The sequence below is a fragment of the Rattus rattus genome, chromosome 5 (genome assembly GCF_011064425.1).
Source record: "Rattus rattus isolate New Zealand chromosome 5, Rrattus_CSIRO_v1, whole genome shotgun sequence".
Taxonomy (NCBI): Eukaryota; Metazoa; Chordata; class Mammalia; order Rodentia; family Muridae; genus Rattus; species Rattus rattus.
In genome coordinates this window covers 133,777,215-133,790,764 of record NC_046158.1, presented here as the reverse complement: position 1 = coordinate 133,790,764, position 13,550 = coordinate 133,777,215, and positions in this window count along the sequence as shown.

The following is a 13,550-nucleotide window of genomic DNA, read 5'->3' as shown; positions in this document are numbered from 1 at the left end:
CCAAGTTCTTTTATTATAGCCCTTTTGCAAAAGAGAAGCCCCAGGCTTCAGGGATTCACAACGTCACTGAAATTGGAGGGAAAAGGTGTTTCTACTCCATTTGAGTCTCTCACTTCCTAAAGCTTTATAAGCAGACTCCCAAGACCTTTTTTCTGTGCCTGGGAGAGTTAAGGAAAAGCCCATCTTTAGTGTAAAAACTTTATTTCTGCAAGTTCCAGTTATCGTCTGTGGCTCATGTTGTGTACGTCTGACAGCTGTGACACAGAGGGACCACAAACCACATGGCTAGCACAGCTTATTTTTTAATGTATTACTCTAAGAAAAAGAAATGTATTCTGGACATGGAGGCTTTGTGATGACAGGCTTTGTTATATTACAGTTAAGAAGGCTAGGTCAGTGTTAAACCGACCTCTGAGGGACCCATGCCAGCCTGGTCTACATAGTGAGTTCCAGCCAGAGTTTTGTCTCAAAGCAACAGCAAAATAATAACAAAAGATGTTTAAGGAGTGAGAGCCATTGCTGCTCTTACAGAAGATCTGGATTCAATCTCTTAGCACCCACAGAGAAGCTCAGCGCCCCCGTAATTCCAGTTCCCGGGGTCTGGCGCCCTCTTCTGGCCTCCATGGGTACTAGGCTCATATAGCACACATACATATATGTAGCAAACATGTGAAAGAAAAATAAATGTTTTTTAAAGTGAAAAATAATTTATCCATTTTTTTAAAAATTTTTTAAGGGAATTATTTATTTATTATATGTAAGTACACTGTCGCTGTCTTCAGACACACCAGGAGAGGGCATCAGATCTCATTACAGATGGTTGTGAGCCACCATGTGGTTGCTGGGAATTGAACTCATGACCTCTGGAAGAGCAGTGGGGTGCTCTTAACCGCTGAGCCATCTCTCCAGCCCTAATTTATCCATTTTTATGGAAAAATAATTTGTCCATTTTCCCCCTTCTGAAGAAGGCAGCTGTGAACCCCAAAATCTTGGCTCCTTAAGGTTTTCCTCCTCGCATCCTCTGATTCTTTTTTTTTTTTTTCTTTTAAAGATTTATTTTACACTGTAGCTATCTTCAGACACACCAGAAGAGGGCATCGGGTCCCAGGATCCCATTACAGATGGTTGTGAGCCACCAAATGGTTGCTGGTTGCTGGGAATTGAACTCAGGACCTCTAGAAGAACAGTCAGTGCTCTTAACCACTGAGCCATCTCTCCAGCCCACATCCTCTGATTCTTTTTTTTTTTTTGGTTCTTTTTTTTTTTTCCGGAGCTGAGGACTGAACCCAGGGCCTTGTGCTTCCTAGGCAAGCGCTCTACCACTGAGCTAAATCCCCAACCCCCTCTGATTCTTGATGGCACTTAGCCCTAGCAAATCTTTTTCCATTCTGCTTGCCGGAGTGCAATATGGTATTGTGCTTGGGTGCCAGGCACTGGTTTAGACAGGAGGTATAAAGTAAATAGGCTTCTCTGCAGGTATTAATCAGCCAGCTGGTGATTGGTATTGGTGGCGTATGACTTTAGTATCGGCACTCAGATAGCAAAGAGAGAAGGATAGTTTCCAGGCTAGCCTGGGTTACATAGAGAGGCCCTGTCACAAAAAGGGATAGGGAGGAGGGGGAGAGAGGCAGAATATTAGCTAGCATCTATCTTTTTTTTTTTTAAAGATTTATTTATTATATGTGAGTACACTGTAGCTGTCTTCAGACACACCAGAAAGGGCATTAGATCTCATTACAGATGGTTGTGAGCCACCATGTGGTTGCTGGGATTTGAACTCAGGACCTCTGGAAGAGCAGTCAATGCTCTAACCACTGAGCCATCTCTCCAGCCACTAGCATCTATCTTTTTTTTTTTTTTTTTTTTTTTTGGTTCTTTTTTTTTTTTTTTCCGGAGCTGGGGACCGAACCCAGGGCCTTGCGCTTCCTAGGCAGCGCTCTACCACTGAGCTAAATCCCAACCCCACTAGCATCTATCTTAAATAGCAGTAGTACAGAGTCTAAAATGGACAGGACTTTAAACAACACTCGACAATGGAGGCAAATAAATCTGGCCACCGGTGGGGGGAGCTTTCTGGAGAAGGCAATGGTAACATTGAAGAGCTAGGAAGATGAGATGTGTCCAGTTAGCCCTGGGTTCTTGTCCCACTACCAAATAAACTGGAACACAGGCAGAGAAAGGCAGAATAACCGATTGGTGGTGATACATGACTTTAATCCCAGCACTCGGGATGCAAATGCAGAGGCAGGCAAATCTCTGAGTTCCAGGCCAGCCTGCTCTATGGAGAGAGTTCCAGGACAACCAAGGCTATGCAGAGAAACCATGTCTCAAAAAAACAAAAACAAAAACAACAACAACAAAAAATAAACAGACAAAGGTGAGAGAGAGAGACAGAGGCACAGTAGTCAGTTAAAGGACATCTTACTGAGTTACATGACACACAGTCCCCCCAGAAACCCCAAATTCCAAAATAAGTTTCTACCCCAGTGGCTTCCTGCATTGTGGAATACATTTGTTATATTTTTAAGTGTTTATCAATATGATGGAGAAAATCAAAGCAGATGACAGGTAGACAGAAACATCTTAGGGAAGGTCTTACAGGGGAGGTGACAGAGCAAGAGATCCTAGTCATTTTGGTGGAGAAGCCTGCATCGCTGAAACACTGACATGCCTTGATATTCAAGCCGATGGGGCTCTCAAGGCGTGACACCTTCAGTAATAAAGTCTGTGGTGCTGGAATGTTAATCAGTATTCCTCCAGTGCCATAAAACTCCAATCATGAACATTCTCTAGTTGTGAAATCTTAACTGATAAAACTTTGAAGTCTTGGAATTCTAGTCAACCAGGAAACTTTCCTAGACAACAGAAAGCTTAGGACTTCAAGGTCAGTTTTGCTGTACATGGCAAGTTCAAGGCCAGCCTGAGCTACTTGAGAGTAGTCTCAAGGCTGCAGGGAGATGGCTCAGGTGACTGGGACCAAGGCCTATGCTACATTCGACCGTGTCTCAAAAGTAAGTTAGTGTAAAATAGAATGCGGGACGGTGTAGCTCAGTGATGCACTGAATTGGGTCAGCAGTATCACCCTATCTATAGGTTCTTGACTCTCAGAAGTGACTCGAAAGGTTACACAGAAGAACACTTATAAAGTAAGGAGGACCTGATGAGATTCGATGTTGTTTTTAAACGGGATCATGTTGTATAACCCTCCCTAGCTAGGATCTCAGCAAAACTCCTGTTTCAGGCTCTTCCCCAGAACTAGGATTACAGATGTAAGCCACTATACCCGGATTATTTTTTGTTTTACGAGATGAGTCCCATGCAATCCAAGGTGTCCTTGAATTCACTATGTAGTTGAGGTTATCAATAACTCCTGATTCTTTAGAGCCTCTGCCTCTCAAATGCTGGGATTACAGGTGTGTACACCATTCTATTTTTTCCCTTATATTTTTGTGTACGAGTGTACCGCTTGTGTCTGGTGCCCACAGAATGCAGGAAAAGATGCCCGATCCCCTGGAACTAGAGTTACAGGCAGTTTTGATCCAGCATGTGGGTGCTGGTACTAGAATCTGGGTCCTCTACAAGACCAGCATGTCCTCTTAATTGCTGAATCTCCTTGGCCAGTCTTCTTCAGGCAGAAAACGGATAGGGATTGAGCAAAGTTTGTGATATAATAGTTTAGGGCCATAAACATCTGAAAAGTGGCTTTTTAAGAAATAATCATGGGCTGGAGAGATGGCTCAGTGGTTAAGAGCGCTGACTGCTCTTCCAGAGGTCCTGAGTTCAATTCCCAGCAACCACATGGTGGCTCACAACCATCTGTAATAGGATCTGATGCCCTCTTCTGGTGTGTCTGAAGACAGCTACAATGTACTTATATATAATAAATAAATCTTATAAAGAAAAAGAAAAAAAATAAAATTTAAAGAAATAATCACAAATGTTGCCATGTGTAGTGTCCCACGCTTTTAATCCCAGCATTTGGGAGGCAGAGGTAGATGGGACTCAGTGAGTTCAAGGACAGCCTGGTCAACAGAGTGGGTTCCAGGACAGCCAGGGCTATATAAAGATACCCTGTCTCCAAAAACTAGATAGATAGATAGATAGATAGATAGATAGATAGATAGATAGATCAAAATACTTCTTGTTTCCAATGGGGGAAGAGATTTCTTTCATTTTCCAAATGACCTAGGAGTAGTCTAGGAAATTCCCACAGTTAAGGCAGGTGCAATTGTGTGTCCTTCTAACACTGCGATTGTACAGAGTGGCTTTCAGTCCTAGATGAAGTTGCTTTTCATGATAACATGAGGCAGCGTGACGCACATGTAAATTAACTTGACATTGAGCTACTGATCCACAGAATGCCTCCCTCCATCCCACACGTGCTCAGGTCCAGAAGGAACCTGAAAAGGAAACCAGCTTTATGCTGGAGCTTCAGACTGCCTGCTGAGCTGTGGGGAGAGAGCTGGGAGTCAGGAGCCTGAGTCCAGGTGGAATCCTGAGAGCAAGCCCATGTGTAGACAGGTCAGGATTCTGCGAAGATACTCCAAAAACATTGAAATGAAACTGTCCTCTGACAAAAACAGGTACTGGCCATTGGACAAATTGTTTGCCCAAAGAAATTGGTTTGCAAGAACTCCCTGAGCAAACAGTAGGTGATTTGTTGGTTTATTGCCTTGTCTTTTCAGACAAGAGACTCCCAGATAGTCAGATGACAAACAGACCTCAGTTCTCCAGAAGTTGCGTAACATTGAAGATGGTCTCAGTCTTTCGATTAACCCAGTTCCTGTTGACGAGCACTTACGTTTTCCCCAGTATTTGTCTCCAACATCGTTGCAGTGATGCCCTGAGCATATTTAGGGAGAGTTTCCAGGGTTCCCATCTGGAACCAGAACAGCTAGGTAGGTGTGAGAATGAGCAATTTCCCTGGAGTCCAATAACCTCTTCCCTGCCTCCCAGAAGGGGAAACCCTCCCTCTGTGATCACTAGAGAAGACAGCAGGAACTCCCAGGGCCTTGCCCACACCGCCTGCCTGCCCACCTGCCTGTCCTCTCTTGTTCTGGCAGATTAACGGTGACCTGCGACCCTGACAGGCTGGCCACACTCCCGGCCAATTTCAGTCTGTCTAAAGGAGTCCCAGGGGTGGTCAGAGCCTGGGGATGTGTTGACCAGATGGGCCTGGGAGGTCTTGGATCAGCTTATCCCAGGAGGCAGAGCAGGTGGGTAGTCCCTAGCACCCCCCACCCCACCCCCATATTCCCCATCATGCATCACTGGACTGGAGCAGGAGCCAGATGGTGGGGATGGGGCAGCTTTGTAGCTTCTGGTCTAACAAAGGATCCTCTATACTGCCCTCCTCCCACCTCCTAGCTCAGCCAGTCAAGTCTCTGGCTGCCCAATCACTCTCAGTCCTGGCTTTCTGTTGAGACTATCACTCTTCCCTTTATGAAGGAAGCTTCCCAGGAAGTGCTCCCGGAGAGCCTTGGACTTGGACCCGTATCTGTCAATCTGAGAATGGATAAGTGTGGCCAACAAAGTGTGGCCAGCCATATGGTCACAACCGGTTGCTGATTCAAAGGCAGTGATAGGGTGAGATGCAGCAGAGGGTTGGGTAGGGATTGGGGCAAACCAGTCAATAAACTGACATTCAGTGGGCCTTCTTTAGTGGTCTCAGAGACTGTTCTGGATGGCCTTGAGAGGGAGATGCTTGCAGGAGAGTCTTAAGGTGAAGAGAGTAAGCTGGGAGTCTAGTCCACCCTCATTGGCTGCTGAGCGCACACTCTGACAGATCACCGGAGGTCTCATAGCATAGTCTCAGATGAGGTGACAAAATGTAAGGCAGCTCGTAGAAGAACTCAACACATGCAGGGTAAGGCCACCATTTTCCTATATCTAGGAAGAACTTGCAGATCTAGAGGTAAGGAAGCCTCTAGGTGGAGAGAGAGAAATCCTTAGGGCATCTGTAGCTGGTAGGTTTAGGCCCAGAATCCTGAGGACTCCTCAGCTACAAGTTTGTGTTCTTTCCTTGACTCAATTTTCTCATCTGTAAAGTGGGCTAAATGACAGCAGATGCCTCATTTTCTTCAAGAAGCATTTTGAAATACAAGGACTACATATTATTAAAAAAACAATAATGTGGGCTGGAGAGATGGCTCAGTGGTTAAGAGCACTGACTGCTCTTCCAGAGGTCCTGAGTTCAAATCCCAGCAACCACATGGTGGCTCACAACCATCTGTAATGGGATCTGATGCCCTCTTCTGGTGTGTCTGAAGGGAGCTACAGTGTACCAGTGTACTCATATACAATAAATAAATCTTAAAAAAAAAACAAAAAAACAACAAAAAAACCAATAATGTAAGAATGTAGCGAGGAGTAAATAAATTATTGACCAGGTAATATATAGACCACAGTGAATAACAGAGCTTTAAGGAAACCAATAAAGGGCCTGGGGAGATGTCCTTCAGTCTGAGCTTCCAAAAAGACTTCCAATTCAGATGTAGCTGAGGGAAGAGAGGGGGAGGCTGCCTAGGTTAGCCGGAAGCCCTGGGCTCCCTTCCAGGCTCTGCGGCTCCTTTGCTGTGAGACTCTAGGCCTCTTGAGGAGTAAATAAATTATTGACCAGGTAATATATAGACCACAGTGAATAACAGAGCTTTAAGGAAACCAATAAAGGGCCTGGGGAGATGTCCTTCAGTCTGAGCTTCCAAAAAGACTTCCAATTCAGATGTAGCTGAGGGAAGAGAGGGGGAGGCTGCCTAGGTTAGCCGGAAGCCCTGGGCTCCCTTCCAGGCTCTGCGGCTCCTTTGCTGTGAGACTCTAGGCCTCTTGAGAGTGCGTGGCTTAGACTCCACCACTTCTTTTTCTCCTTTCCTTTTCCTGCTTAGGCCTCTGTCATTTCTCAGGAGCCTATGGTTCCAGAGTTCTCTTAATGTCGACCAGAACGCACGGGAGCAAAGGTGAAGGAAGGAGGCAAGCAAGGGCTGTCCTAGGGGCCAGCACTCATGAAGGGCTGCTCTTCGGAATCCCTCTCCACCCCTCACCGGGGGCCTGACGCTCTCAATTGGCTCCCTGGTGCCAAGTGAAGTCTATTAATATCAAAGTAATGAGGTAATTACTGTGATTTTGGAAAAATTACCAGTGAATGCTTTTGAGGGAATTTCTGAGGAAAAAAAGTGGCTGTGTGAAACATCTGTGAGGAAAGGAAAAAGAGTTGCTCTGGGTGAAGCGTGAGTACGAATGGTGAGGTTGCCTGGAGAACCACAGAAGGAGGGGACAGGGTCGGGGGAGGGGTGGGGTCTTGACTAGGGACAGGGTTTTAGAAAAATCCCTGACTTTGGGTGGTGAAAAGCAGCAGATTCCAGTGTGAAAGGAAAATTCTGGAGTCAAAGGATTAGCCCTTTGTTCCCTCACGCTCTGCCCTCCTTCCTGAGACAGGGCATTCCTGTGGAACTCTGGCTGACCCAGAGCTGCTGATCTACACTAAGCCAGCTTCAAATTCATAGCGATCCACCTGCCTCTGGCTCCTGCATGCTGGCACAAAGTGCGGCTGGAGAGAGGGCTCAGTGCTTACGAGCACTGGCTGCTCTTCCAGAGGTCCTGGGGTTCAATTCCCAGCAACCACATGGCAGCTCACAACCATCTGTAGCTCCAGTTCCGAATCCGGATACCCCTTCACACAGATACACATGCAGGCAAATAACGCCCAGAAAATAAAAATAAGTAAGTTATCTTTAAAAAGATAATTAAAATTCTTGCTGAATAAAATGACAAGTTCTTAAAAAAATAATAATAACAATATCAGTCCCAATAAAATAGTCCTCAAACCAGGAACAGAAATTTGAATTAAATATTACCATTATTATATACTTTTCTGAGATAGGGTCTCTCTCTCTTTTCTTTTTTTAAAAAATTTTTAAAGATATATTTATTAATTTTATGTATATGAGTACAGTGCAGCTGCCTTTAGACACATCAGAAGAGGAAATTGTATGCATTACAGATGGTTGTGGGCCACCATGTGGTTGCTGGGATTTGAACTCAGGACCTCTGGAAGAACAGTCAGTGCTCTTAACCTCTGAGCCATCTCTCCAGCCCCCTCTCTTTTCTTTTAAATTTATTTCTTTTATGTCCGTGAATATTGAACTCAGGATCTTCAGGCCCTAATGGAAGAGCAGTCAGTGCTCTTAACCACTGAGCCATCTCTCCAGCCGGAGGTAGAATCTCCTGTATCTAGGGTTAGCTTCCTATGTACCATGTAGCTGGGGGTGACCTTGAACTTCTGATCCTGCTGCACTATTTCCCATGTGGGACTACAGGCTTGTGCTACTTTACTTAGTTTACGCAGTTTAAACCCAGGGCTTCCTACATGCTAAGCAAGTACTCCGTTAGCTGAGCGCCTTGTTTTTGTTTTTAAAGCAGGGTTTCACGTAGCCTGTGTTCACCTCTCGCTGGCTTTGTAGCTGAGGTTGGCCCTGATCCTCTCTTATGTGCTAGGATAACAGGCATGTACCACCACACCAAGTTTACTATTTATTTTTGTATGTTCTGGTGGTTGTCCTCAGGGCTTCATGCGTGCTAGAGTAGCACTCCACCAACTGACCCACTGTGAAAGCACACCAGGGGCCATTGTTAGGTCTCCATACCTTACAAGGATACGGTTCTGTTTCTCAAGCCTAGCCTGTCCGGCAAATCATGGTTTCCAACCTAGGCTGAACTTGATTTTTTTTTTTTTTTTTTTTCTTTTTTTCGGAGCTGGGGACCAAACCCAGGGCCTTTTGTTTGCTAGGCAAGCGCTCTACCACTTGGCTAAATCCCCAACCCCTAGGCTGAACTTGAAACCCTGCTTCCTAAACTCCTAAACACCTGTGAGGGCCCCCTCCCCTCCCCCACTTCCATAGGATACATTCTTGCACCTATTTACCCCACAGGCTGCCTGGAGCCCTAAGTCCCTCACTCTTCTGTCCAGGTGATAACAGTCAATGATCTCAATAGCTGTCTTTTATCACCCTAACCCTGCCCTGTAAAGGGATCTCAAGGGCTTGAAAGATGGCTCAGTGGTTAAGAGCACTGACTATTCTTCCAGTAGGTCCTGAAGACCCTGAGTTGTTCAATTCCAAGCAAGCACATGTGGCTCGCAACCATCTGTAATGGGATCCAATACTTTCTTCTGGTGTGTGTGTGTGTGTGTGTGTGTGTGTGTGTGTGTGTGTGTGTGTGTAATAATCTTTTTTTAAAAAGGGATCTAAAAGCCAGTGAGAAGCTGACTTAGGGGGAGGAAGTCATCTAGCCAGTCCCATGTGTACTTCTAAATACAGCTCGCTTTAGTCAGACAGTTGTGATTTTTTTTTTTCAGTTCTAACTCTACACCTCTGGCTATTAGTGTTTATTTATTATTACTGAATGGGTACGAGTGTAGAAGACAAGCCAGGACTTGCTTCTCTCCTTCCAAAGTGGTTCTGATGATAGTGCACATGTTATTGACAGGGATTTTAGTCACTGAGTGATTGACCTCTCTGGTCCACTTTTGTTTAACTTTTTTTTCTTGAGGAAGCCCAAACTGCCCTGGAACTTATTATATAGACCAGGCTAGCCTAGACCTTATACTAATTCTCCTGCCTCAGTCTCCTTCCTTCATTGTCTTAGTTTTATTCAATATCATGGGATAGGTAGTCATGATGTTTATGGATGAGTAGAGATGCCGACGTTTCACAGTGAGCAGGTGGAAGACAGGACAGCCTCTGGGTCCTTCTTCAATCTTCCCACCATGGGTTCTGGGGATTGAACTCTGGCTTTGGGGGCAAGTGCTTTTACTCGTGGCCCATTTTTCCTTCTTTCCTTTCTTCCTTCTGAGGCTTATATTATTTATTTAATTAAATTAATTTATTTTTGTTTTTTTCAAGATAGAGTTTCTTTTTTTTGAAAGATTGTATTTTTTTTTTAAAGATTTATTTATTTTATATGTGTGACTACACTGTTGCTGTCTTTAGACACACCAGAAGAGGGTATCGGATCCCATTTCAGATGGTTGTGAGCCACCATGTGGTTGCTGGGATTTGAACTCAGGACCTCTGGAAGAGCAGCCAGTGCTCTTAACCACATTAGCCATCTCCAGCCTCAAGTCAGGGTTTCCTTATGTAGCTCTGGCTGTCCTGGTACTCGCTCTCTAGACCAGGCTGGCCTCAGACTTAGGGATTCATTGGCCCTGTCCTCTTCCTAATCCTATTTCACAGAGGTGCAAAGTAGAATTTAAGAGACAGATGTCCTGTTTGAGGTCACACACTCTGTCAATGGAAAGCCGGAGCTGTAATCCTAGTCAGTTTGCTCTCCATATTGGTTCTTTTCCTACTGACCCAGTCCAGGTTCTTGAGGGGGAATAGAGGTAGGGTGGCTGATACAATGATGTTGGTGGTAGTGGTGATGATGATGGTGGTGGCGGCGGCCGCGGTGATGATATATAATCCTCATGGAGAAGAGAAAAACAGGTCTTCAAAACCAACAGTCTCAGCAGACCCATGCTGCAACGCCCGTGCCCAAGAGTCAAGGCTTGGAGATTGCAATGAGCTTGAAACCAGGCTGGGCTACATAGCTGAGCTCAGGGCCCAGTTGGGGACTACAGAATGAGACCCTGTCTCAAAAACAAACAAAAAATAATAACTATCTCAATAGCCCTTGGCTAGAATGTGGATTCAGTCTTCAGCATCACCAAATAGTGAATTAACGAAGGAGTAAGCAGCTAGACAGTGACAACCTGAATCACGTGGCTCTCCCAGAAGATGGCAGTTTGGTTCCTGTAACTTTAGCTCCAGATCTGACACCCTCTTCTAGCCTCTGAGGGCACCCACGCAGACATAACATCACCCCCAATCCATCCTCCTCCGCTACAATATTAAAGCCAGGCCTAGCAACACACAGCTTTAATATAGGTACCTAGGAGACAAAGGCAGGTGGATTTCTGTGAGTTCCAAACTAGCCTGGTTACAAGTGAGTTCCAGGACAGTCAGAGCTACACAGTCAGACTATGTCTCAGGAAAAACAAAACAACACGAAACAAGTTTGATAGCTGGGCCATGGTGGCACATGCCTTTAGTCCCAGCACTCTGGAGGCAGAGGTAAGCAGAGCTCTGAGTTCGAAGCCAGCCTGGTCTACAGAGTGAGTTCCAGGACAGCCAAGGTTATACAAAGAAACTCTGTCTCAAACCAACCAACCAACCAACCAACCAACCAACCAACCAACCAACCAACCAACCAACCAACCAACCAACCAAGGAAGATATCACTGGCCTATGATTCCTGAACTTGGGAGGCTAAGGAAGGGAGATTTTCCAGTTTGAGGCTATGCTGGTAGATCCTTTGTGAAAGAAACAAAAGACAAAGAGGAGAAGAGGGTGAAGGAGACAAGGAAAAGATAAAGAAGAAAAAGAAGGAAGGAGAGGCCCACTCCTTTTCTACTTTGTTACTTATTCCCTTGTTTTCAAAGGGAGTTGTTCTAGTGCAAGCCAAGACCCTGCACCAGGCAATCCCGGCTGTCTGCTGCCCCCTGCTGGTATTCCCCTCACTCTAAGACAAAGTTTTAATTTGAAAGAAAAAGGTGTAGGAAAAGGATATAGACAGCACTGGTCCCCAGGAACTCACGCTGTCCTGCCCAGCTGGCATTTTGGGATGTTGGCCTTGGAGGCAGAACATGTGCAGGCCGAATGAATTCAGCATTAGTCTGTCTGGAACCCTAAACAGGGCGACTGCTCCTGGGCTGGAGGGACAAGGCTGGTAAGTGTTGCTCTAACTGAAATCGCTTAGACCAGGAACCTGAATGATGAACACCATCCTGGTTTCCGTTGACTCCATCATAAAAAGTGACTTATTTGCTCTGATAGGCCTCGTCCACTTCATTCTCTAAAAGTGTATGTTCATCGATACCGGGACATTGTGAAAACCCAGCTGAAACCACAAATCACAACTCCCCAGGATAAGGGATATTGGCCTGTGCTATGGCCATCAGACAGTTGCCCTTGACATGACCTTCAAACACAGGTAAAAGCATCACACAGTCCATTTTGTTAAAATTGGCAAATTCATTCTGGGATGTTTTCCATAAAGATGCTGAGGTGACTTTGAGCTACCTTTGATTAATTAAACTTATATACTTATATCCTATATAAAGGTACATAATTAATTAATTGGCTTATCTGCTTTTTATTTTGAGACAGGATCTCAACGTGAAACCTTTGTTAGTATGGGCTAGTATGGGGCACAGGATGTAGAACTTGCTAAGTTGTGGTCTTCCTGCCTCTGCCTCCCAAGTGCTGGGATTCTAGGCAGGTACTGCCATTTCCAGTTCACTCATTCGTTTATTTGTTTGTCTTCTTTGTAGACGGGGCTTCTCTAAATTGCCTTGGCTGTCCTGGAACTCACTATGTAGACCAGGTTTCTAGAACTGGAGGAGATGCTCCTGCCTCTGCCACCCAAGAGCTGAAGTTAAAGACACACTATTACGCCTGATTTTTTTCCTTTTTTTTCTTTTTCCTTTTTGAGGCTGGGTATCATGTAGCCCAGACTGGCCTTGTTGCTGAAGCTGGACTTAAATTCCTGATTTTCTTACTTTTTCCTCTTGAGTGCTAAGAGGACAGAAATGTGCTATTAGCCAGGTATGGTGGCTGCCTGAATGTATGTGCACCAAGTACTTGCTTGTGCCCATGGAGGTCAAAAGAGGGCATTTGTCTCCTGGAACTGTAGTTACAGATGGTTAGGAGAGGCCATGTAGGAACCCAACCTTCATCCTCTGCAAGAGCAGCAAGCGGCCTTGATGGCTGGACCTTCCCTCCAGACTCCTCTCACCTATTTCTGAGACTGGGTCTCACTCCTTAGCTCTAGTGGCCTGGAACATGTCATGTAGACCAGTCTGGCCCTCCTCTGCCTCCTGAGTGTTGAGATTAAAGGCTGTGCCATCACAGTTGTCTTAAATGGTTTTTAGAATAGCATATATCAATTGTCCATGACACTGAATTTCGCTATGATATTTTCACTTATGCATATAATGAATTTTGATCATATCTTCTCTCCACTCCTCTCTCTTGTCCCACTTCTAGTCCCAATAATCCCCTTCCTCTCCCAAATTAACCCTTTACAACTTGATTTGTTGTTTTATTTTATTCGAGACAGGGTTTCTCTGTAACAGCCCTGGCTGTCCTAAAACTCACTAGTCTGTAGACCAGACTGGCCTTGAACTCACAGAGATCTCCCTGCTCTGCCTCACACCCAGCTAACAAGTTCTTTATGAGTTCTGAAGCATGGTACATGCGCTGTATGAGACCCCTCACTGTCACAGAGGGGTGGACGTGAAACTACAATGCCCAGGCAGACTCTCACGAGTCATGGAGTATTTGTTTACTTCCCACGGTCGGTCTAATCATCTGCAGTAGGGTGCCAGAGTATTCACTGATGATACTTAACCAGTGTTTGGCTCTTGGAAGGCTTATTGGCTAATGCCCCACGGCAACATTTTCCATGTATCTTTTTTTTTTTTTTTTTTTTTTTTTTTTGGAGCTGGGGACCAACCT